Source organism: Arvicola amphibius, chromosome 1 (assembly GCF_903992535.2).
Source record: "Arvicola amphibius chromosome 1, mArvAmp1.2, whole genome shotgun sequence".
In the NCBI taxonomy this organism is placed as follows: domain Eukaryota; kingdom Metazoa; phylum Chordata; class Mammalia; order Rodentia; family Cricetidae; genus Arvicola; species Arvicola amphibius.
The window spans coordinates 186,152,626-186,178,460 of NC_052047.1; the positions used below are offsets into that span (position 1 = coordinate 186,152,626).

A 25,835-nucleotide genomic window follows, 5' to 3' on the forward strand; every position below is an offset into this window, starting at 1 on the left:
CCACACGTGTGCCTGGTGCCTTCAGAGGCCAGAAGATGGCATCAGGAGTGAGAGGCTGTTGTAAGCTACCATGTCAGTGTTAGAAATCAAATCTGAGTCCTTTGTAAGAACAGCAAGTACTCATAACTGCTGAGCCATTCTAGAGCCCCCAGTTCATTGGTTGTGGTTCACAGGAGACTGCCTGGCCAGCAAGCCTGAGATCTGCCTCCTCCTCCTCCAAGGCTGGAATCCACAGGGTGTGTGCCAGTGGCACCCAGCCTTTTCTTTTAACTTTCTATTTATGAAAAAATCTGTGTACAAAGTGCATATGTATCTGTGTAGTGTGATGAATTTTCACAAACTGAACAGACTCACATAACCAACCCAAATCGAGAAATAAGCTAGTCCTCCAGAATCGCATGTGCCTGATGATGCCATCACCACTCTTCCTCCCTGAATTTCCAGCACCTTTATCCTCTCGTTTTTGTTGTCGGCCATATTTATTTGATCTTACAGGGCTGTGATCTTAAGACTGCATGGAATCAGAAGGTGGTAGTGCCTTTAATCCCAGCTCTTGGGAGGTAGAGGCAGGTGGATCTCTGTGAGTTTGAGGCCAGCCTGGTCTACAGAAGTTCCAGGACAGCCATGACTGCTACACAGAGAAACCCTGTGTCAAAGGAAGAAAGAAAGAAAGAAAGAAAGAAAGAAAGAAAGAAAGAAAGAAAGAAAGAAAGAAAGAAGAAAGAGAAAAAAGAAAAACTATATGGATCAGCAAACTGGTTTGCCAGGTTGTGGTGGTGTGTTTGTTTGATAATATCTTGCTTGTGGACAGTGGACATTTGGTGCATTATCTTGTCCTAATGTAGAAAATCAGCAGTAGTCATACAAATACAATTATTTAATTTGTATTTCACATTGTAAACCCAACTTGGAGAAGATGTTGCTTTGAGGTTTTTGTTTTTGGGTTTTTTTGTTTGTTTGTTTGTTTGAGACAGGGTCTCACTATGTAGTCCTGGCTGTCCTGGAATTCATTCTGTAGACCAGACTGACCTCAAGCTCACAGAGATCTGCCTGCCTCTGCCTCTCAGATGCTGGGATCAAAGATATGTGCCATCATGCCAGACTGTTTCCTGATTTTATGTAGTTGATTTGGGTACTTGCCTTGGAAGCTTTGTTCTAAATGCGATGGAGTCAGTATGGTTTAGTGGGGCCGTAAAGTAAACATTGATGCAGACTCTCTATAGTATGATTAGCTGCTCTTTAGATTGGATTTAGGCTGCTCAGGCTTTCAGAGTGGAACTTTCTCAGCTTCAGAGAGAACCCCTCCTGTGGCTTGTAGCTGTCTCCAACCCCTGTGTGGTACACTGTACAGGGTCACACATGATCATAGTACACAGAATTGTGTGTTCTTTGCTTGATATGTCTACAGATATGAATAAATGATATCAGAATTATGTCTGGTAGCCTTGCCTCTCTATTCTGTCCACTCTAAACCCATTAACTTCATACAGAGTGCTCCACCCTCTTTCCCCACCTAGTTGCATGTGAAGACATGCTGAGCAGTATAGTCAAATGAGTGTTGAGACCTGCTTTTCTTTTTTTTTTTCTTTTTTTTTTTTTGGTTTTTCGAGACAAGGTTTCTCTGTAGCTTTGGAGCCTGTCCTGGAACTAGCTCTTGTAGACCAGGCTGGTCTCGAACTCACAGAGATCCGCCTGCCTCTGCCTCCCGAGTGCTGGGATTAAAGGCGTGCGCCACCACCGCCCGGCTGAGACCTGCTTTTCTGGATTAAATATCTGGATTTAGTACCAGGTCAGTGGCAAGCAAAGGAAAGAGAAATGAACTCTGGTGTATGTAGAGCAGGGGGCAGCAATTGTCTTCACAGGGCCATCAGACCACAGTAGCAGTCTCTGAAGTTTGCTCCAGAGTAACTCAGGTGGGCCCTTAACTCATCTCTGGCCAACCCACTAGAAGGTTTGCTGAGAGGTGGAAAGCTAAGCCAGAGACAAAGGGCAGCAGAAACAAGTATGGCAGGGAAGGAACTTCTGTAGATGGCAAAGCCTTCCTCCTGACTTTATTTGGCTTGTGCAACAGGAGCACGCAGGGTTGCAGGTGTCGCTTGATCTGTGTACTCAGTGGTGCTGGGTTCTGGTGCCCTGTGTCTGTCTTGTATTACAGAATGAATGGCCTTTACCAGTCAGGAATGATGATGACCCTAATCCTCCTTCCAAGTTCTTAGTCTGCAGACCAGCAGGTGGAAGATTTTTTTTCTCCCAATGCTTCTGTGTCAGTCCTGGGGAGGGTTTCAGATCAGTTCTGCCAGGGGCATTTGACTACTGTTGTTGGCAGCAGTGGTCCAAGTACAGTACCAGGGTCTATATGTAAGGTCCCCTCATCCTTACTTCTAACTACAGAGAGTGGCAAGGGGATTCCTTAAGTAAGGAATAACTGTTGGTAGAGAAAGTAGTTGTGGCTCTGGCTGACAAAATCAGTTGTTGATGGGGCGGTAGAGGCACCTCTTAGTTCAGTGGTGGTGTGTACTGGAAGGGAAGTCAGTCATCAGAAGAGGATTGGTTAAAGCAGGCACCCTTCATTCTGTCTTCTTGCGTCTTGATGTCCTGACAAGTGCAACAGCACTCTGACTGGAGTGCCCGACGAGGACACTTTGTGCAGAATCAGCCAGAAAGGGGGCTGATCTTGTCTGGGTTGGCTTTCTCAACACTATGGCTGAGGACCTGAGCTCTGGCCTCTACTCTGCCTTTCTCAGCACTTGGTCTGCCTTTTTAAGCTGGCTCTCTCTTAGTCCAGGGTTGGTGGCCATGGTCCGATCAATGTCTTTCCTTTGAAGACAGATCTGTAGTGTAACAGTATGAAGGGACTGGAACCTTCTGTGCTGTCTGGCAAGAGAGCAAGCTGTTATAAAGCAAGGCTGGCCACACATTGGTCTCCTGCTCGTGCTGGTCTCTTCCTTCTTCACCATTGTATTTGTTACTTTTCTTGTTTCTGTGACAAAGTTCTTGACAGAAGCAGCTTGAGAGAGGAATAGTCTGTTTTGGCCTACAGTCTCCCAGAGGTTTATATACAAGGAAGCGGGAACAGGAGCATGTGGTGCCTTGTTGCCATCTTAACCTCTTAAAGGCCTGTTCCCAGCATCCTGCTGCTACCAGCTGGGGACTAAGTATTCAGACACAGATGCCAAGGGGGGAGACATTCACTTTTAGGTAGCATTTCAGATGTGTGACAAAGCTAGGAGCCCCTCACTGGAATCAGAACACTATGATGTTTGGAGCCTCCAACTGTCACAATCTTGAGCCTAGTAAAACCTCTGTGTGTTACTAGGTTATCCGGCCTCAGGTATTTTGCTGTAGCAACACAGAGAATAAGGCTGCAGGAAATAGGGCCCAGATGAACAGAACAGTATCTACTACTTTTTTTTTCTTTTCTTTTCAAGATAGGGTTTCTCTGTGTAGCTTTGGAACCTGTCCTGGAACTCACTCTGTAGACCAGGTTGGCCTCGGACTCATAGAGATCCTCCTGCCTCTGCCTCCCAGTGCTGGGATTAAAGGTGTGCACCACCACCACCCACCTTAGTGTCTATCACTCTTATCTAGAAAGCTGCAGACCCTGCCTGGAGTCCAAGGAACCTTGCCTACTGGTCAGGACCTGGGACAGTACAAAAGTGTCATGAGGGAAGAGAACGTTCCAGTTGTAGGATGGACAGCTGTCATTTCACCTGCTCCTGCAGATTTAGAGCCAAATCTAGCCTCTGGCAGAGTCCTTTGGAATGTCTGGAAGGTTTTCATGGTAGGCACATCAACACTCAGGAGCAGACGTTTCAACCTCTGACTTCCCTATTTTGTAGTCAGTTTCTCTTCCTTCCCGTTCACTTTTAACTTTTTGATCAGTTTATTCTTTCTTCTCAGATGGCCAGTGACAGCTTTTGCCCTGCCCTCTGGGTTTCATTAGGAGGAGGCCCCACCCCCATGTCATCCTGTGCTGCAGGACTTGATTCCTGAGTTATTCTGCAGGAGAGAGCATCTGCTCTCAGTTCAGCTGTGGGTGGGTCTTAGCCAAAAATTCCAGGCCAACTTCACTTGAATTTTTAGGAAAAACACGGTCCCTACCCTTGTAATTGGCACAGTGGAAGTTCAGTTGTCTTTGCCTCCTGCTGTTTAATGGCAACCCCATGACAGTTCAGACTCAAATAGGGAGACAATGGCGATTCTAGCAGGGACCTTTTCCTGAGCTGTCAGATCAGGGCAAGGGACCAACTGAACTGTCTGTGGTAGTGACTGACACCACAGGGTTGGTTTTTAAACATTTCTCTATTTATAAAAAAATTTGCAGCAGCCGGGCGAGGCATGCACACACCTGTAATCCACAGCACTTTGGTGGTGGAGGCAGAACAATCATGACTTTGAGATCATCTTTGCTCTATAGTGAGTTCAAAGGCAGACTGGGCTACATGAAATCCTATCTGAAAAGCAAAAACAAACTCATAAATTGTTGTTTTCTGGGCAGTGGTAGTACTCGCCTTTCATCCCAGCACTTGGGAGGTAAAGGCAGGTGGATATCTGAGTTCAAGAACAGCCAGGCTACAAAACCTCAAACAGATAAAGGTCTTTAGAATTCTCTGAGGCTCAGCAGCCCCATGCATGTGCCTCCAAAGCTGTCTAATGAACCCTGCTTCTTGTGCTCTGGCCTCTTGAGCCTCCGGGAATCCAGAGGAGGAGCTGGGGAGATGAGCAGTTTTTCTCTTCTGCGCTAGTTTACTTGTCTGCGCTAGTGTACCTGGGAGCTGAAGATGCTGGGAAGCCCAAGTGAAAGAAACAGGATCTATCCCAAGATGGAAACAGTGACGGAGATGAGCAAATGAGAACTAGATTCTGTAGATCCAGGGGAGGGGCAGAGGGCTCCGGGTACAGTGACTGGTGGCACCTTTTAGGTCCCAGGGTCGGCGAAGGACAGACTGGAGGCAAGAAGGAAGAGAAAGACATTGACAGAGAGAAACAACATGTGTGAGCCCCTAGAGGAGGGAAAGAGCCTTCTTCAGCCAGCGGAGGGGGAGAAGAAAGGCCTAGATGGGAAAGCGCTGAGCCTCGGGGCCAGTCAGGACTGAGTCTGGATCTGACTCTGGGCAGTGGAAAGCTGCAAATCCTTTTAAGGAGAGAGAGAGGGCAAGGAGGAGCTTGGAAAATGAAAACTTCGTTCCTTTTAGTAAGATGTGCTTGGATTTGAGGTACCTGCATTTTGGTTTGGGGTTTTTTGTTTTGTTTGTTTTTTGAGACAGGTTTCTCAGTAAAACAGTTCTGGCTGTTCTAGAATTTGCTCTGTAGACCAGGCTGGCCTTGAACTCAAAGAGATCTGCCTGCCTCTGCACATTTTGGTTTTATTAAACATTTTGTTTTCTGTGTATGAGTATTTTGTTACATTTGTAAGTGCATCATCTTGTGCATGCTGAGTAGGAGGCCAGCAGAAGTGTCAGGTCCTCTGGACTGAGTTACATATGGTGGCGAGCTGCCATGTGAGTGCTGGAAACAACCCAGGTCCTATGGAAGAGCAGTCAGTGCTCTTAACCACTGAGCCATCTCTCCAGCCTCTTCCTTGCCTTCGAGAGTGGTCCTTCCCCAGAAGGTGCTGATGCTGTTCAGGGTTAAAGCTGAGCCATCACCTGCCGATATCTTGCTCTGCCATCCTTGTCCTCGGGAACCTTAGCTCAGGAAGACATTGCCTGCCGCAGATGCCCAACCTCCCTGCTAACTCCCTAGCATCCTCCATGTTGTGTGCATTACTGCCTGGGCCTCAAGGGAATTCTGAAAGGAGATGCTCTTACCCAGGAGAGCTGGAGCCCTCTGCTTTCTGATTTGGATAAGCTGCCCTCGTCGCCCCAGTCAGCTAACCAAAGCCAAATGGGGCTGCCATATTGCGTTAGCATCATTTTTCTTTCTTCTAGTCTTTTTGATTTTCCTGACATTTTTTCCCCCTTTGGCTGATTTATCCTCTTTTCTGGTTGCTATGGATCTGTAAAATATTTTCCCTTTCATCTGTTAGTAATACTGACCAACTGAAAGTCAAAACACTTTCTCTGCATTTCCCGGGATTTTAGATTAATAGCTGAAAGATTGCATTCCTACCCACAGAAGGAAAACAGGTCAGTCCTCAGAAACGAGCCTGTGCTCCAAAGTCTAAGTGGTTTAGCCTGAACTAATAAATCTAAGCGTTTTTAGGGAAGGCAGAGCAGGGTTGGTAAGTACAGCCCACAGGCCAAATTCTGCTGGCCACCTGCCCTGTACAGGCGACTGCCCTGGAGTACTGTGTCCCTTGCCCCTGCCATGCAGCTACTCTGCCATGACAGCAGGGTTAAGTGGTTGAGGGTGGTGTAGCTCAGTGGTAGAGCATTTTTTTCTCAAGTGTGAGGGCCTGGCTTCAAGTCCTCATAAACAAACAAAAAATCATTATATGACCTGTGAAATGCACAAATACTTAGTATCTGGCCACTCTCCGGAAAGCCTGACTTTTCACTTGGAAAATGCCTTCCACTCTGATAATATTAAAATGCAGAGACTCCGAGGATAGAATCGCCTTAGCTGCCTTCTGCGCCCCAGCCACTACCAAAGGGGCTCTGTAGCCTAGTGCTCAGCTAAGGAGGGAGGGAACGCACCTCCTGCTCTGCTGCTGCAGGCTTGGGGCAAATTCCTCTGGCTTCCTGGGTCTGTACCCTACTCACAGGCCTGGAGAACCCCTGGGAGTTTTAGTACAAAGAAGCTGTTTACCAGACCTTAAATTGGGATAATTTACCCTCAGGCTGGGTCTCTCTTCTCTGGTGTCCTGTGGAGTCTTAATTGCCTAACTGTCAATCTGGATGTGGCTCCTTTGTTTATGTCACCTGCGTTTTAGGGATGCTCCCTGCAGGGGGCACTGAAGACCACTGGCCAGAAGAAAGCAAGGCTGGAGAGTTGGGGTGCTAGAGCCAGGTTTCTGACCACTTACCATAGGTTGATTTATTATTTAAATTCATTTGTGTCTGTTTGGTTGGCTCTGATGATCCTGACCGTGGGTTTAGTGAGGACTGAGGAATAATGTTGCAGGGCCCCAAGTGTCATGCTTTCTGGGTTCAAATCCCAGGTCAACCAGGTGACATGCAGAGAACCTTAGGTCAGAGCCGCACTTCCCCACAATGTTTCCTTCATCTGAAGAACACAGTTTTAGATATGGGCAACTCCTGGTGCACTGCCTGGCACAAACAGAGACAAATAATAGTGTTGTTACTTATTTGGGTTTTTGAGACAGAGTCTCCTGTAACACAGGCTGGCATCGAACTCACTGTGTAGTCAAAGATTTTGAGCTCCTGATCCCCCTGCCTCTACATCCTGAATGCTAGGATTACAGGTGTGTGTTACTGCACACACAGCTTGGAAACACTCTTTAAAGAGAAATAAATGGGAAGAAAGCTCAGTACTGTAATTCAGTGGGTTCTGATTCTGAAAATAGTGTGTCCTCATCGTGGACGTGTGAATGACTGGAGAGGGTAGTGATGTGTGGTGAGTCTCACTAGGAGTCATTGCTTCCTTTCTTCTACCTGCCATATCGAAATTTTCTACAGAGATGAGATTTGTTGTTGAAAAAAACAAGGACTGAAGAGATGCCTCGGGTTAAGAGCACTGACTGCTCTTCCAGGGACCCAGGTTCAATTCTCTGCACCTACGTGGTGGTTCACAACTGTCTGTAATTCCAGTTGTTGGGGATGTTACACCCTCACATGGACATACATGTAGGCAAACCACCAATGCACATAAAAATAAATAAATTTTAAAAAATAACTTTTAAAAAAGAAAAGACAAACAGATAACATCAAAACAAAATCAAAGGAACAGCTGCCGGCCTGATCCGTTCTTCCAACCCTTTCAGTAGGAAATGACTAGCACAGCGCTGCCTGAGATCCCTGGAAGTGGATCGATCCCACAGCTAATCAAGCCTTTCTTGTTGCCTTAGGGGCCAGACCCAGTGGCAGGTATGAGCCTGGCCCTCCAGAGTTCTCATGAGGTTCCAGCAGCATTTCTGACTTATCATGAAGCCCTTTCCAGGAAACTCAACCAGAGAGGGAGAAGGTGCTTGGTGCCCCTCCAGAGAGATGATGGCATACATGCTGTTCCAGCTACTCAGGTAGCCAAGGGAGTAGGATCACTTGAGCCCAGGAGTTCAAAGCACTGAGACCAGCTAGACTCCACAGCCACTATAGGGACCTTTTTCTGCTTGGTGACAGTAGCCCTGGACAGCACATTTCTAGGGTGCCACTCTCTTTTGAGCTCTGGGCCCACCTACTCTAAGCAGACCTTGTTTAGATTTGATACTTTAGGAGAACAGGATGCTGTCTGTCACCTTTCACCTGGGCACATCTGGGTCCTCTATGCTGAGCAGAGTAGTTACCTGAACCTCTGAAGCCTTTGTCCTTTATCTCAGACTGCACTTGTTAATGTCTGTCTTAGCTGGAGCTCTTTAACTTCCTAAATGTGCCTTGATTGTTGTTTTCACTACTGCTAAAATATCCAGGTGATACTAGACACATGAAAAAAGCAAGTCATAGGAAAATAGGTAGAGTTACATTTTTGTGTCTAAAAAAGAAAAAATGGACTGGACGGTGGCAGAGGCAGGCGGATCTCTGTGAGTTTGAGGCCAGCCTGGTCTACAATGTGAGTTCCAGAAGAGCCAGGACTACACAGATAAACCCTGTCTCAGAACCTCCTCCCGAAAGAAAGGAAGGAAGGAAAGAAGGAAGGAAGGAAGGAAAGAAGGAAGGAAGGAAGAAGAAAGAAAAAGAGAAAGAGAAAGAAGAGAAAAAGGAAGGAAAGAAAGAAAATATGATTTCAAGGTCTGAACTTCATCCCAGCCCAGAAAAAGCAAAAAGAAATGGGAATTTGATTACTCATCCTCATAGGAAAGTGGAACTGGCAAGATGGGGAAGGTGCTGATGCCAAGCTTGAGTTAGATGCTCAGGACCCACAAGGAGAGAACCAGTTCCTCACGTGTTCTCTGACTCACACAGCGTGTTCTCTCTCTCTCTCTCTCTCTCTCTCTCTCTCTCCCTCTCTCCCTCACTCCCTCTCTCCCTCTCTCTCTGTGTGTGTGTGTGTGTCTGTATCTCTCTCACGCACACACACACAAATAAATCAATGTGTTTTTTAAAAAGGTAGGCACAGCTGAGAAGGGGCCGGAGAAGAAGTGTCGCCGTTGCTGTACTTCTGTGCTTGGAGTCTTCAGATGACTGTAAGGACTGTGTAATTGAACCTGAAGAAGAGATGTCGTCCCGCACTTGGCCCGGGAGTGGCCACTTGATTTGTGTCACCCTCTGAGCATGTCTCTGACAGGAACTGATTGGACGGTTTTACTGAGTGTTGTACATGACGACATACCTTCTACACCCAGTATCATCTCGGAAGTCTTTGATGGTTTTTATTTTTAGACAGAATATCGCTGTGTAGCTGAGGCTGGCCTGAAAGTTACTCCGGAGCCCAGGCTGGCCTCAAACTCATAGCAATCCCCTTTCCTCAGCCTCCTGGGTGCTGGGATAACAGCTGCACTACAGCTTCTCTTCCTTCCTTCCTTCCTTCCTTCCTTCCTTCCTTTCTTCTTCCTCTGGGGAGGAGGTTCTGAGACAGGGTTTCTCTGTGTAGTCCTGGCTCTTCTGGAACTCATATCATCCAGCTTGATGTCTTTGGAACATCAAATAAATACAGCTCAGTGGCAGTGTTTGTGACAGCCAGGGTGTAGTGCTTCCTTGCATAGAAGTAGAATGGCAGACCCCTCTCCTGATGCGCTTTCAGCTGCCGACCCTGCCCCCCAGGTTAAATATTCTGCAAGGAACATGTATGTGCAACTTGCAGCTATGCCCCTTAGCTGAGGACAGATTCCTAAAGGGGGTTGCCAGGTTACATGGTTCTCCTGTTTTTCAGTTTGGTGCCTATGCCCAACTGTCCTTTAAGAAGGAACGCACAAGCCTTGGCGCACTCCCACCTGCAGGAGCCCAGGCTCCAAGAAGATACTGTATCACCTCTAAAGTCCACGGGAGTCACAGGAGTCTGCCAAGTTTTAAGACTTCAAAGCTGGCTCCATCCCAATATTAAGAAAGTTCTCTGAGGCTGGAGACTTACAGGCTAAACATACTGGATCTCAACAAGACATGCTTCCTGCCCCGGTCCTGGCAAGGAGTCTGGCCAAAGCACCAATATTATCACTAGTATTCTTACTGCCTCTTCCTACAGTCAGGTCACATAGAATTGCTTATCCTTCCCCTCTTTCCTTTATCTGGAAGTACCAGGACCAGCAGTACAGACAGCTAGGATCTGGACTTTACCACACACCTCTGTATGCCGTCTGTGACCCAGCAACCCCTTCTAGGCACCATTTTCTACACAGCATGTTGGTAAAGGAGAGTGGATCCAGACAAGGGCTGGTTGCAGACTGGCAGCTTCTCTGAGCTGTGCAGTGGTGAAGAATGGCTAGAGAGGCAAGGACACTGGAGGTACCCTGTCTAAAGGAGGGGTGGCAGAGTGTGGGGCTCTGACCCACAGCAGTGCATAAAAACATCTGCGGTCTTGCTGTATGGCAAAGGGTTTGCATTTTTGTATTTTAAAAAAGAAAAAATGGGCTGGGCATTGGCAGAGGCAGGCAGGTCTCTGTAAGTTCAAGGGCAGCTCCCTCCCCCCTTAATGGAATTCAACTAGAAAACTGTTAGCTGCTTGTCAGGGCCTGGGAACATCTCCTTACGTGACTAAGCCTTAGGAGGTAGTAAGTAGATTCACCATCTCAGAACTGCCCTGGTAAAGTCTGGGCAGTGTCCTGTGAGTGAAGCCGAGGCAAGCGGATCTTCCTTCTGCTCTCTTTTCTGTCTCTCCCCCAAAAAGGTGGCTTCTCCTCTCCTCTCCCTCCCCCCTTTTTCTCTTTGCCTCTTCCTCTCATTTTCCCCCTTCTCCCCTTTCCCCTCTGTAGTGTTGAGCTGTAGGCAGGCCTGCTTTTCGTCGTGCCGGGCTCCTGGCTGCCTGGCTAGCTTATACCCCAAAATAACAACACACAAACTATATTCATTTAAACACTGCCTGGCCCATTAGTTCCAGCCTCTTACTCACATCTTGATTAACCCATATCTAATAATCTGTGTAACACCACGAATGGTGTCTTACAGGGAAAGATTCAGCATGTCTGACCTGATGGCTGGCTTCATCGTGTCTCTCTCCCTGAGGAGAGAGGCACGGCAGTCTGCCCCAGAGAGGAGAGGCGGGGCAATTGTCTGAGCCATCTACCTCACTTCCTTTTTCCTGTTCTGTCTGCTCCACCTATCTAAATCTTGCCCTATCAAAAAGCCAAGGCAGTTTGTTTATTAGCCAATAAGAATCCTCCATCACCCCTCCATAACCTACTAAATAAACCATAACCACTTTCTCTGCATGGTGTGCCTATCAGTTTACCACGGGGCTCCCTCTTGGGACCCGCTGCCACCCCTTACGAACTGCGCCGCAGCATTTTAACATTACAGTATGGACTTGCCTGATTTGGCTGTTTAGTTTTCTGGATTTTTATTTATCTTACTTATTTTGACAGAGGGTCTGTGTAACCGAGAGTGCTCTCTGTACGTGATCTTCCTGTTTCAGCCTCCTGAGTGCTAGAGTTACAGGTGTATGCCTTCACACCTAGCACAACCCAGTATTATTTTCTTTTTTTGATTTTATTGTCAATGTGTGAGGCGGTGTGGGTAAATGTGCGTGAGTGCCAGAGTCATCATCGGATCCTCCTACAGCTGGAGTTATAGGAAGTGTGAACCTCCAGATGTGGATGCTGGGAATTGAACCTCAGGTTCTTGGGAAGGGTAGCCAGTGCTTTTAACCGCTGAGCCATCTCTCCAGCCTTAGGCCTTGGTTTTTGTTGTTGTTTTATTTGGGATTTTGTTTGTTTTGAGACAAAATTTCTCTCTGTGTAGCTTTGGAGCCTGGAACTCGCTCTATAGACCAGGCTGACTTCAAACTCAGAGATCTGCCTGCCTCTACCTCCCGAGTGCTGGGATTTAAGGTGGGCACTACCACTGCCCAGCTAGGGCTTGTAATTTTAATGGACAGACAAAACATCTAGTGGATGAAATCAGTGGGGTTTTACTAGGAATAGCTATGGGTTGTGGTTAGGGGGATCTGTGAGCTCTTTCAGCAGTGAGGAGATTGAGGCGTCCTGCCTGCCCCACAGGGAGTTCAGGAACCCAGGATCTATCTCTGCTAGCCCCAGAGACTTACTTGGGCACAGGCCTCTTGCTGTGACTCACAATTTCAGGTACTTAGGCTTCCTGGACTATAAAGGGATTTTCTTTGTCCTCTCTCTGTAACTGTGGCTTTGAGCAAGAGAAAGGAACCCAGGGAGTGAGAGGTTTTAGTTTTTTGTTTTTTGTTTTTGAGACAGAGTCTTTATTGTGTAACCTTGGCTAGACTGGAACTCATTTTGTAGACCAGGCTGGCCTCAAACTCAAAAGACCCACTGCCCCTGTCTTTTAAGTGCCTGTATTAAAGGTGTGCTCCGGCCGAGTAAGAGGTGCTTCACAACATTCCTAGAGGAACAACCTTGTATCTCCCTTGGTTAGATTTCTGATCTTTCCCAGCTCCTTTTGATGCCAGGCAAAACCTAGAAGGAATACCTTGTATGTTTCATCTTGCTTTTCTTTTGGTTTTGTAAAAGGGTCTCAATTTTCAGTTCTCCTGTGTCTGCCTCCTGAGTGCTGGGATTACAGTCTCGCACTCCTGCCTGTCATTTCTACTCAGAATCTTGCAATCACATTTAGCCAAATTAATATCAGGCAGAACTAGTTGGGAACCACACTCAAATGAATTTTTCAAGTTTCAGGATTTTCAGAAGATCCGGTAGGTTTGGAAAAGGAAATTTTTCTACCACTTGAGCAGGTGGAAGAACTTTATAACAGCTCCCCCCCCCAACTGCAGCAGCTCAGCTGTGACGACTTGGCCCTCTAAACACAAACCCCTTTGACCACACGAACTCCCAGAGATCCTCCTGCCTCTGCCTCCCAAGTGCTGAGATTAAAAGTGTGCACCACCACCAGCAGCATTGTTCTCCTTCCTTTTTTCCTTCCTTCCTTTCTTTTCTTTTTTGATTTTGTTTGGTTGGGTATTTGTTTATTTTTGTTTTTTTATTTTGAGACAGGATTTCTTTGTGTAACAGCTCTGACTGTCCTGGAGCTTGCTTTGTAGATCAGGCCTGCCTCTGCCTCCCTAGTGCTGGGATTAAAGGCTCACTCCACCACTGCCCGGCTTTGTTTTTGTCTCGTAAAGAGTGGCTCTACCTTAGCCCTTCTCTGTTAGTAGGGCTTCTGTGTGTGCACATGTGTAGAAAGGCAGGGTGCAGGTTTGTACAGCTGAAGCTTCAAAGTGTCCCATCATTTCCTCTCCCTGTGGGAGAAGGTTGAGTGTTAAAAAGGAGAGCTAATTACCTAGGATGCACTTTGATTTCACTCCTGTGTGATGTGTACGTCATCCCAGTCTGCTACTGTCTTGGTTTCTGATGTAAGCCTTGCTGCACAACAGAGCTCTTGGCTGGAGCTTGTGGATGGGGGTGGGGCAGGCAGAGACGTGCAGGCTCCTGTTGAAGCGCTCACTCAGAGCTGTATTTGATATCCTTGAGAGTCAGAGTTAGTCTGATTTTCCCCAGGAAGAGAGTTTGCTGTTCCCTCTTGATGGGTTAGTGCTGCAGGCCAGGTGGAGGTGGAGGCTGACTGGAGGAAGGGGTCTTAGGACACTGGGCCACATATGGTATCCTTAGGATTAGTGCTGGGTCAGCCCGTCTGCAGCTGATGTAAGCATTGCATGGGTGTATGAAGAGCTGCGGAGACAACTGTGGCCTCCTAAAGCTTGGTGGGTGCTTTCCTTCTGGCAGGAAATTGGCTATGTGCATTTCACTTCTCTCCCAGTGTGACTTAGAATAGGGACAATGACCCTGCCTGTGATGCCAAACTTGGGATGGCATTATGGAGAGATGCAGTAGGGGCAGCCAGTCAGGACCCAATAAGGCAGAGCCAAGAGGATTGCCTTTGAACTTTATTCCTTGCACTGCCTCTGGCGGGCCTGGTTAATTCAGCGACCTACCTCTGGGGAGTCACGATGCTTGCCCCAACCTGTATGTCAGCACCTAAGTGCACTGCAGCACACATCGGGAGCTCTCGTCCGATTTCAAAGGAGACCTTCTCTGGACCCAGCTCCATTTTGCTGTCCCCAACAGCCACAGCAGCATCTTGGGCCATGGAAGGATGGAGATGGCAGTTTAGACTCTCTCCATGTGCTTGGGTTTCACCCTGGCTCTTCCATAGATGGAGTGCCTCCTAATTGCACTCAACAGTCTGGGAGCATGAACCCCTCAGAACCCCCGCCCTGAGTCTGGAGAAAGGACACCTGGGCCTTGACTGGCACTGTGATCTGTGAACACCACAGCAAGAGAGGATAAGCTAGGAGTGCAGCTCTGTGGCACAGTGCCTGCCTGGCACATCCAAGGCCCTGGCTTTGGTTCCCAGCACAGCATTGTAGGAACAAACGAGAAAATGTCAAGACCCTTTCTTGAGAGACTATGGTTGCTGTGCCATGAGCAGCTTGACCTCTCATCGCCAGGCTTGAGTCTCAGTCCGTCGTGCGCCTCCTCCCATTTTCTTCCTCTGTACAGAACCCACAGACCTGCTGCCTGGCACAAGAGTGTGTGTGTGCATGTGTGTGTATGTTGAATGTGGTGTGTGTGTGTGTGTGTGTGTGTGTATGTGTTTGGACTTTCTTGTTAGATTTCCTTTGGACCACCAGTCACCAAATAATGACATGGAGACTTATTTCCAACTAGCTTTTATAATTTAACCCATTTCTATTAATCTGTATTTTATCACATAGCTCTTCGCCCCTCCTCCATTCTGTACTTCTGACTCCCTCCATGTCTTGCTGGCAAAATCCGAGCACCTAGATTCATCTCCTAACCGCCTCTCTCTGCCCAGAAATCCCACCTAACCTCTCCTGCCTAGCTATTGGCCATTCAGCTTTTTATTAAACTAATCACAGTGACATATCTTCATACGGTGTAAACAACTATTCTACACAATGTGTGTATGGTATGTGAGTGTGTGAGTGTGTGGGGGGGGTGAGTAGTCTAGTATCGTGTGACCTGCACAGCACACACAGAAGTCAGATAACAACTTGGGAGTTGCTCTTTTCTCTACCATGTAGGTTCGTCAGGCTTGTTGGCCCTTCTCCCATTTTCTTGCTTTGTTTCTGTCCCTGGAAAGCTCATGATTATCCTAGGCCTCTCAAAACAGAACTTGGAAGGAACATTTGCTTTGGACATACAAACCCCAGAAGGAACACTGTCTTCTCCACCCTGTGAACACCTTACTTCCAAGGGCTGAGTGTGTGTATGGGGGGATGGGGAGATCTACTTTTTTCTGTGTAGACCAGTGGAACTGTACTTTTACATAGAATACAGGCATGCTCCAGGGTTGGGATGAATTAGGAACCCTTGGAGAATGCATTCATTTTTTTCAGTGTTTCAAAGGCAGGGCTAATTATTTTTTCAAACAATACCCTTCTTGCAACCCATTTCCCTAGATTTTGTTAATTTGTTACATCCTGGCTGGTCAGGCTTCAGACCACTGTAACTAATGCTGGACTCTGGGGAGGTAAGGATGGAGTGAGGGTCAATTTGAGGTGCCCATGAGCGTTTCCACACCCATTCAACACTAGGCTTGCAAGCATCTGCACATACACAAATACACACATACAGAAATCATACATAGAACAAGCATACACACATATGCAAGCACACACAGAGGTTTAGGAGGTTTTGCCGTAAGGAGTTGTTACTGAGGAACGTGCTGTGGATTCAAGGGGCTTCCTTCCAAGCATGGGACGGCACTGACTGGAACTGGCTCCAGGCTCTCTGCTGCCCTGAGTGCACAGCATTCAGGAAGACTGGACTCTGGGGTCTGATGGGGGTCTTTCATGTACCCTGGGGGCTCACAGGAAGGAAGAGAGGGAAACCACTCCCCGGCCCCCCACTAGGGATGGCCTTTTACAGACCCTCAAGGATTTTCAGTTCCTCTTGGTGAGGAAACTTAGGGAACCAGAGAGGGAAAGAGCCCCTCTAACCCCTGGCTGGACAGCTGCGCCTCTGACCAAGGCTTTATTAACATTTGAAAACCCCTCTGAAGGGCCTGAGCTTCCTGGGGCAGGCTCTGAAGGTTAGTGCGGAGACCTGTGGGGCTTCCCACAGAATAGGGCCAAGCGTCCAGGGCATAAAGACCAGGCCAGACTCAAGAATGAGCCCTTTGTGGCTTTGTCCGTAGCTTGAAAACTGTGACCAAGGCTCTTTCATTGTTAAGAAAGACTGTTTCTTGGCCACTGCAGACCCTGCCTTTCCCTGGAAGGTTCTGTTAGTTTCACACTCTAAACATTCATAGCAAGGTTCGACTTTCTGGTCAACTCCTCTAATTCAGTAATGCCTTCTGCAGTCTTGAGCACACACGCTCAGGGGAGTGTGTTAGCCCTAGAGCCACAGCTTGGCCTGAGATTCTTTTTGCCTTGGAGTCTTTTCATTACTTCCTAAATAAAGCCCCTTCCCAAATTAAGCCTAAACAGAATGCTATTTGATCATTCTTATTTAAACAGTCTGGTTTTCAATTATTTATTTTTAAATAATTCTCAGTAATGGTTAATAAAAGATCACAGCTCTAACCCTTTACAACCTTTCCCCTGTGTCCGGTCTAAGCCCTTGCCTGGTTTGTGTGGTTCAGACTAGACAGCTGAGCAGCAGGACAAGCCTGCTAGGGTCTGGCCATCTGTTCGTAAATCAGGGGCAATGGTGCCACCTACTGGGCTCTTGCTATTACTACAGGCTTGGTGGCTGCCGTTTTCTGACAAATACACATTGACCGAGTGTCTGTTATTCTAGCACTGTGCTGGAATAAATAATGTCACATTGCAGTCATATGCCCAGTACAGACCAGGAAACAAACACTGTGGTTGGGCAATTAGCCTAAGGGTACAACTGGCAAGGGGCAGAGGCGTCCAAACTCCAGAGTTCACCACTGTTACCAGGGTCTGTCTGCCCTTGGAGCAGATTTGAGTTGGTGAATATTGGGACATCCAAGTAACTGAAATATAAATAGTGAAGGTTTTCTTCTCTTCTGGGCCCTTTAAGTCCTGTTGATTTTGTCTTAATTTAGTGACTTCTTAACCCTCGTACAGCATTGTGAGCTGTGTTCCTTTCCATTTTTCAATAATGCGTTGTTTTTGCGCTATTGTTTTAAAACTGTCAGATCTTACTGATGGTAAGCAACACTGATTTTCACCTTATTCTCCTCGTTTAGCATGATGATAAATGTGGGTTGTTCTGTTTGTTTGTTTGTTTTAATACATGTGTTGGGAAAGAATGTTTGGTGGCGGAGTACATGCCTAATGTGTAAGTCCTGAGTTCCATCCCCTGCACTGAAGAACAAGTAACCTAGAACAAAATTAGGTTTGTTTAGGTGCTGGAGACCTGGTTCAGTTGTTACAAGAACTTGCCCCAGAACCTGGGTTTGGTTCCCAGCATCAAGATGACACTCACAACTATGTGTGACTCCAGTTCCAGGGTGTCCAGTTTCTTCTTCTGGTTCCTAGGGCAATGCATGTACATGGTGCATATATATACATGCAGGCAATCGTCAAATAAAAACAAACAAAAATATTTTTAAAGTTTGTTTGGGTAAAAAGTATGTTAGTGTTACCAGGTGGTGATGTACAACTTTAATCCCAGCACTTGGGAAGCAGGGGCAGGTGGATCTCTCGGAGTTCGAGGCCAGCCTGGTCTACAGAGTAAATTCCAGAGTAGCCAGGGCTACACAGAGAACCCCTGTCTTGAAAACAAAATGCTATGTTAGAGTCCTGGGAAACAGAGGTAAGGTAATGATGCAGGGCGCAGCTGAGGCCGAGAAAGCTCTTGGGAGTGTTGGTGAGTTGGGCTGTATCCATCCTCCTAGCATGCCACCTGACTGACAGTCTCAAGGACCCTTTTCGCAGCTGCAGACAGTGAAATGTTGTTCATATGTCCAAATGTTCATAGGAGCCTGTAGCATGTTGTGCTGTCATGTCACTGGGCACCCAGGGGGCATCATGAGAGGCGTGGATTCTCCCCTTTGCCCCCCTCAGCATCATCAGCATCTCCTCCTCATCTTCTTCTTTTTCAAATAGCTTTTGATGGTCCACATAATGTATAACTCACAGTTGTACCTGAAATATTTTCAACACCTTCCGGAGAAGCACATCCAGCCCTTTGACAGCTCATTCTTTATTTCTTCCGGCTGTTCAACTACCCAAGTGCTCTGTGTCAGCAGTCAGATAACAAATACATGGTTTTCTTAGTGCAGTTTTTAAAAACCGCATTCATTAATGATAAGCGCGAGTGTGTGCATGTACATGTGATGTAGGTGTGTCTTCTATCTATCTGATAATTTCATTGGATAATTAATAAAGAAACTGCCTGGCCCATCTGATAGACCGGCCCTTAGGTGGGTGGAGTAGACAGAACAGGAAGAAGGAAGTGAGGTAGATGGCTCAGTCAGATGCCACGCCTCTCTTAAGTTAGGCAGACTGCCATGCCTCTCCTCAGAGAGATGACAGACGCGATGAAGCTCCAGCCCAAGATGGACGTAAACTAGAAACTTCCCGGTAAGGCACCACTTCGTGGTGCTACACAGATTATTAGATATGGGTTAATCAAGATGTGAGTAAGAGGCAGAAAATAATGGGCCAGGCAGTATTTAAAGAATACAATTTGTGTGTTGCTATTTCAGAGCATAAACTAGCCAGTGGCTGGGAGCCAGGCAGGACAAAAAGCAGGCCTGCCTGCAGCTCCATCACTACATACATGAATGTGTTCGTGTGCACGTGCGTGTGTGTGTGTGTGTGTGTGTGTGTGTGTGTGTGTGTGTGTGTGTGCACGGTACACATGGAAGTTGAAGGGCCACTAGGAATCAGCTCTTTCCTTCTTCCATGTGAGTTGTGGGGATCAAACCCAGGTCCTCAGGCTTCCTAATCTGGGTACTGGGAACCGAACCTGGGTCCTTGAAGGAAAAGCAAATGCTCTTAACACCTGAGTCATCAGTCTAGCCCTCCTTGTTTTTTGAGACAGAGTCGCTTAAAAAACCTGGAGCTCATAGCTCAAAGTGGCTGGCGAGCAAGCAAGATCCTCTGTCTCCCCAGTGCTTGGATCACAGGCACTAACTGCCACTCTCAGCCTTTTTCCTGGATTCTGTGTGATTGAACTCAAGTCTTCGTGTTTATATAGTAAGCAGTTTGAGCCATCACTGCAGTCCTGATTTGTCCACATTCTTTCAATCATTTTCTTTTTTTAATATTTATTTATTTATTATGTATACAATATTCTGTCTGTATGTATGCCTGCAGGCCAAAAGAGGGCACCAGACCTCATTACAGATGGTTGTGAGCCACCATGTGGTTGCTGGGAATTGAACTCAGGACCTTTGGAAGAGCGGGCAATGCTCTTAACCTCTGAGCCGTTTCTCCAGCCCCTCAATCATTTTCTTATGGTATACAAAGCAATGGTCTCTCCTTGTGCATTGGCTTTAATTTCCTCCTTAAATGTATTGAGCCTCCTTTTATGTGCTAATTGATTGTGTTTCTTCTTTGAAAAAACATTTATTCAGATCTTTTGTCCAGTTTTAATTCAATCCTTTGTCTATTATTGAGTTGTAAGAGCTCTTTACATATTCTGGACACAACGTGCTTTATATTTTATGAGGGCTTACCAAGTTTTTGGCTTGACAATATTTTCTATTTTTTGGATTGTCTCTTTTAAAATTGTGGGGTTTTTTTATTTTTCCATTCAAAAATTTACACTTCCTCCCCTCCTCCCATTCCCCTCCCACTCACCCTTCTCCCTCCCCCTCCCTACTTAAGAGAGGGCAGGGAACCCTGCCCTGTGGGAAGTCCAAGGCCTTCCCCCCTCCATCCAGGTCTAGGAAGGTGTGCATCCAAATAGACTAGGGTCCCAAAAAGCCAGTACATGCAGTAGAAACAGGTCCCAGTGCCATTATTGATGGCTTCTCAAGTCTGCCCCCATTGTCAGCCACATTCAGAGAGTCCGGTTTGATCACAGCTGAACAGTCCCAGTCCAGCTGGATTTGGTGAGCTCCCATTAGATCAGGCACACTGTCTCAGTGGGTGATAAAATTGTGTTTAAATATAAATAACAAGAAGATTTCTATCTTAAAACACTTGAGTAGTGCTAAGCCTGTCATAGTGCTGTATGGCCATTCCCACCAGTCATCTTGAGTACTTTTGTCACTTCCCCAAACTGAACTTTTCACCAGTAAACCAGTCTCTCAGTTGCTGTTCCACTTAGTCTCTGTAGACATGACTATTGGGGTCGGTTCCTCATATCAGTGGGATCATAAATCATTTTGCCTTTCTGACTATTTCACTTAATATAATGTCTTCAAGGTTCATCCATGTTGTAACATAGGTTAGGATGTCTGTCTTTTGAAGACTAAATAGTATTTCATTTTATGCAAATTACACATTCCTTTAGTCCATTGGTTTATTGATGAGCATTTGGATGGCTTCCATGTCTCTGCTTTTGTGAACAGTGCTGCTCTGAGCATTGGCACACAGTCTGTTCAAGTCCCTGCTTTCCGTTCTTTTGAGTTTGTACCCCGAATTGGAATTGTTGGATCATATGGTAATTCTGTTTTTAGTTTTTGAGGACCTGCCATACTGTTTCTGTAGCAGCTGTACTGTTTGACATCGCCACCAGCAGGGTACAAGGGCTCTAATTTTTCCACATCAGTCACCAATACTTGTCATTTTCTGGATTTGTTTTGTTATTGTTTATAATTACCATTCTAATGGGTATAAAGTAGGCGTGGTTTTGATTTGCATTTCTTTTTTTTGATGGTGATATATCTACAGCACAAAATAGTTTTAATTTTGATGTTCAATCTGTCAATCCATTGTTGCTTGTTCTTTTGGTATTGCATCCAGGAAACCATCGCCTAATCTGACACTTTGTTTTCTTCTAAGTGTTCTGCAGTTTTAATGATCACAGTTAGGTCTGTGATCCTTTTTGAGTCAGTTTTTGTTTATGGTATCCTTTGAATCTGGATAGCTCCTTGTTCCAGCACCATTTGCTGAAAAGACTTTTCCTCACCCCACTCTTGCTTTGCCTTGGCACTGTTGTCAGATCAGTGGCCATAAGCGTGCAGCTTTATTTCTGAGCTCCCAGTTGTGTTGTATTGACCTCTCCTTATGCAGTACTGTCCTCACTGGGCTACCATAGCTTTAGAGCAAATGCAACATAGGGAGGGTTGACTGAGTGCTCGCTCACTGGAACTAGCATGGTGTGCAGTCAGGCCCTGCGATGATCCCCAGCCCTGCGAAGACAGGCAAATAAACAATAAAATCGGGAGATTGCGTCTTTCGGCTTCACTCTTCCTTCTTTCCTTCTCCTTGTTTATTTTTTTTATTTATTTATTTATTTATTTATTTTTTTGGTTTTTTCGAGACAGGGTTTCCCTGTAGTTTCTAGAGCCTGTCCTGGAGCTAGCTCTTGTAGACCAGGCTGGCCTCAAACTCAGAGATCCGCCTGCCTCTGCCTCCCGAGTGCTGGGATTAAAGGCGTGCGCCACCACCGCCCGGCCCTTCTCCTTGTTTATTATTTATTTATTTATTTTCAGTTCCAGGAGTTGAGCTCAAAACCTTGTTGGTACTTGGAAAATGTTTTGCCTCTCTCTCTTTTAGTTTATCTTATGTGTATGAGCAGTCTGCCTGCATGTATGTATGTTGTGCCACATGCATACCTGGTGCCCTCTGAGATTACAAGAGGACTTTGGATCCCCTAGAACTAGAATTACTGATGGCTCTGAGCCCCATGTGAATGCTGGGAACAAAACTCCGGTCCTCTGTAAGAGCAATGATTGCTCTAACTGCTGAGCCATCTCTCCAAGTGCTCTCTTTGAGATACAGCCCAGTCCTTGGTTTTTGTTTCTTTGAGTATTTTTTTCTAATAAAATTAGCATAATTAACTTATTTATTTTATTTTATTTTTTGGTTTTTCGAGACAGGGTTTCTCTGTAGCTTTGGTGCCTGTCCTGGAACTACTAGCTCTTGTAGACCAGGCTGGCCTGGAACTCACAGAGATCCGCCTGTCTCTGTCTCCCGAGTGCTGGGATTAAAAGTGTGCGCCACCACTGCCTGGTTTATTTTATTTCTTTTAGTTGGGGTCTCACTGTTTTTACACTACATAGACCATGCTAACCTTGAACTCATAGAGATCCACACATCTCTGCTTCCCAAGTGCTGGGACTGAAGATGCGAGCTACCACATACGCAGCTAGGCCTTGGTTTTTGAGACAGTTTTATTATGTAGCTCAGGCTAGCCTCAAGCTCTCAATCCTCCTGTGTTTGGATTACGTAACCTGTGTATGTGACCACCCTTACCTGATTCTCTTTCTTTTGTTTGTTTCAAAATCTGTTCTTGACTGTTCTTGCCCTCTTGGCGTTTTTTATGGATTTCAGAATGTTTGTACGACTCTCCCAGGAAGACACCTGACATTCTTAGAAAGCGTGAAATGGCTGTGGACGATTCGGGGAGTGCTGCTCACCTAGTGGTTCTGTCTTCTGAGTGGATGACTTTGCATTCGTGTGGGTTTTCTGTGACCTCCTTCAACAACATTCTGAAATTTTCAGTGTCCACGTTTCTAATTTTTTTGTTAGATGTCTCCCAAGTAGTGTATTCTTATGGGTGTTATCATAAAGAAATTGTTTTCATTAATTTTATTTTATTTGCTCATTCCTAGCATCTAGAAATAAAAATGATTTTTGCACATTGTCTGTGTACCCTGCCACCTTTATAAATGTAGTTTCTCGTGCATTCCTCAGATGTTGCATGCACAAGCCCCTGATGTTGGAACACAGTTTACCTCTTCCTTTCCAGTCTGGATGTGTTTGATTGTTTTTTGTGTCCAAGCCTCCTGTGGGAACCTCCGCTGCAATGATGAATACAAGCGGCAAGACACCTGTCTTGCCCCTCATCGAGGAGGGAAATGAGTCTTTCGTTTACCATCGAGCACAGTGTTCCTGCCGGTTCTTTAGCTGTCTTTTTTCAGAATGAGAATGCTCCCATCTCTTCCTAGTTGGCGGTGTTCGGTTTAATCATGAAAAGGTTTTGGATTCTGTGACATGTTTTTTCCATGTCTCAGAGACAACAGTGTTGTGTTGTCCTTTCGGTTTCTTAATTTTTATTCCTATAGACAGGAGCTGCGTTAAATTCACTGTGTGACCCTGATTCTTCTTTTCTTTCAGTTTTTATTTTATTGTGTATATATGATATGATACCTGCGTGTGTGAGTGTGAGCATGCATGTGCCATGGCACATACATAGAGGTCAGAGGGCAGCTTTTAGGGGCAGTTCTCTCTCTACTGTGGGTATTTAGGCTCGCCATGCAAGCCTTTATGCACTGAGCCATTTCATCCCTGAATGTGATTTTTTTTTTTTTACTTCCACTCCCTTGTGCTGGGTTTACAGATGTCTAGCACCACCCCTGGTTGACGCTGAGGATCAAACCCAGGTCCTCATGTACACAAGGCAAACACTCTGTCAACCAAGCTCCATCCACAGCCCTATTATATTGAGTTTTGTTTGTTTGTTTTGCTTTTTTTTTAAATTTATTTATTATACATACACTTGCCAGAAGAGGGCGCCAGATCTCATTACAGATGGTTGTGAGCCACCATGTGGTTGCTGGGAATTGAACTCAGGACATCGAGAAGAGCAGACAGTGCTCTTAACCTCTTCAGCCCTTTGCTTTGTTTTTAGAGACAGGGTTTCTCTGTGTAGCTTTGGAGCCTGTCCTGGAACTCACTCTGTAGACCAGGCAGATCTCAAATTCCTAGAGATCCGCCTGCCTCTCCCTCCTGAGTGCTAGGATTAAAGGTGTGAGCCGCCGCCACCACCCAGCTTGATTTTTAAATTAAATCAAGCTAGAATTTTTGGGATAAATCCTACTTGGTTTTTATATTTAACCTCTTTTATATGTTGCTGGGTTCAGCTTGCTAGTATTTTGTTGGGATTTTTTTTTCTATATGTATGTGATATTGGTCTATGGTTTCCTTTTTCCATTTTCTTAAATTCTTTTGTCTGATTTTGGTATCAGGATAGTATTAGCATCATCTAATGAACTGAGAAGTGTTTCTTTTTCATTTTTGGAAAGGCTTATGGAAAATCATAAATTCTCTGATGTCAGTGGGGCCTGGTGAAGGTTTTTAATTATTAGTTCAGTGTCTCATGCCGTTTCTTACTTCCAGCAAGCTGATTATAGACATAGTGAAAGGAGAGAGGGGCTCAGGAGTATGCAAGCAGGAGTGCAGAAGCTTGAGGGTTTCTCACTAGCCCGCCTTCTCCTCCTCTTTGTTCTTGGGGTCTCCTGATGAGTGAGCACTATCCAAGTGTGGGCAGCCCCCCCGTGCCTGTGTCTGCCTGGGAAAGATGGTTGGGTGATATCAGGTAACATGGGAAGGAATTAAGAGTTCAGATCAAGACAAGACAATCAAGGGCAGACGCTTCCAGGCTCAGGCTGCTGTGTGCAGGCGTGCATGGTTTGTGTGATGTGTTCTGTTTTGCCGCATGCCACAGATATTTAGCAAAGGAGTTCTCTGCAGCAGGTGTAAAATGAGCTCTGAGATATGTAAATGAGTGAAGTGTGAAAAATCGTGTACTTCCATGTATGTTCAAAGGAAGAAAACGGAGGAAAGCAAGGATGTAGCTCAGTTGGTACAGTGCTTGCCTAGCATGCACAAAGCCTGGGCTCTCTCCAGCACCACGGGAAATTGGATGTGGTCGGGGCTAGAGAAATAACTTAATGGTTAAAAGAACCTGCTGCTTTTCCAGAGGATTCAGATTGAGTTCCCAGCACCCACAAGCCAGCCCATGGATGTCTAAAACCCCAGTTCCAGAGAATCTGATGTCCTCTTCTGGCCTCAGGCACCGGGCATCTAAGTGGAACACTTTTTTTTGGTTTTTTTGGACTGCGAGGGGTTGGTCCACCCACTGAGACAGTGTGCCTGATCTAATGGGAGCTCACCAAATCCAGCTGGACGGGGACTGAACAAGCATGTGATCAAACCAGACTCTCTGAATGAAGCTGACAATGGGGGCAGACTGAGAAGCCAATGATAATGACACTGGGATTTGTCTCTACTGCTTGTACTGGCTTTTTGGGACCCTAGTCTGTTTGGATGCACACCTTCCTAAGCCTGGATGGAGGGGGGAGGGCCTTGGACATCCCACAGGGCAGGGTGCCCTGCCCTCTCTTAGGATTGGAGGGGGAAAAGGGAAGGGTAAGTGGGGGAGTGGGAGGAAAATGGGAGGAGGGGAGGAAGTGGAAATTTTGAATGGTATTATTTATAAAACAATAAAAATTTTTAAAAAAGACAGGGTTTTTTATGTGGGCTAGCTGCCCTGGAACTAGCTCTGTAGACCAGGCTGGCCTCAAACTCACAGAAATCCACCTGTCTCTGCCTCCCAACTGCTAGGATTAAAGGCGTGCACCACCATCGCCTGGTTTCATGCACATTTTAAAGAGAAACCAGCAGCTGGATGTGATGGCACATGTCTGTAATTACATGTCTGTAATCTCAAGACTTTGAGGTGAAGACAGGAGGCTGAGAAGTTGGAGGCCCCACAGGGAGCTTGAGGGCAGCCTGGAAACCTGCTGGTGCATGTGAGCTGGCAAATGCTGCACGCTGTGAGCACTCAAGACAAGAGCTGGGGTAGGAGGGTGTTTAGTACT

The 25,835-nt window shown here is 46.2% G+C and overlaps 1 protein-coding gene across 2 annotated transcripts in view; it reads left to right on the forward strand.

Annotated features, from left to right (window-relative positions):
* Positions 1 to 25,835, forward strand: part of Sufu (SUFU negative regulator of hedgehog signaling) — a 92,652-nt gene that overhangs the window by 30,001 nt on the left and 36,816 nt on the right. The window lies entirely within an intron of this gene.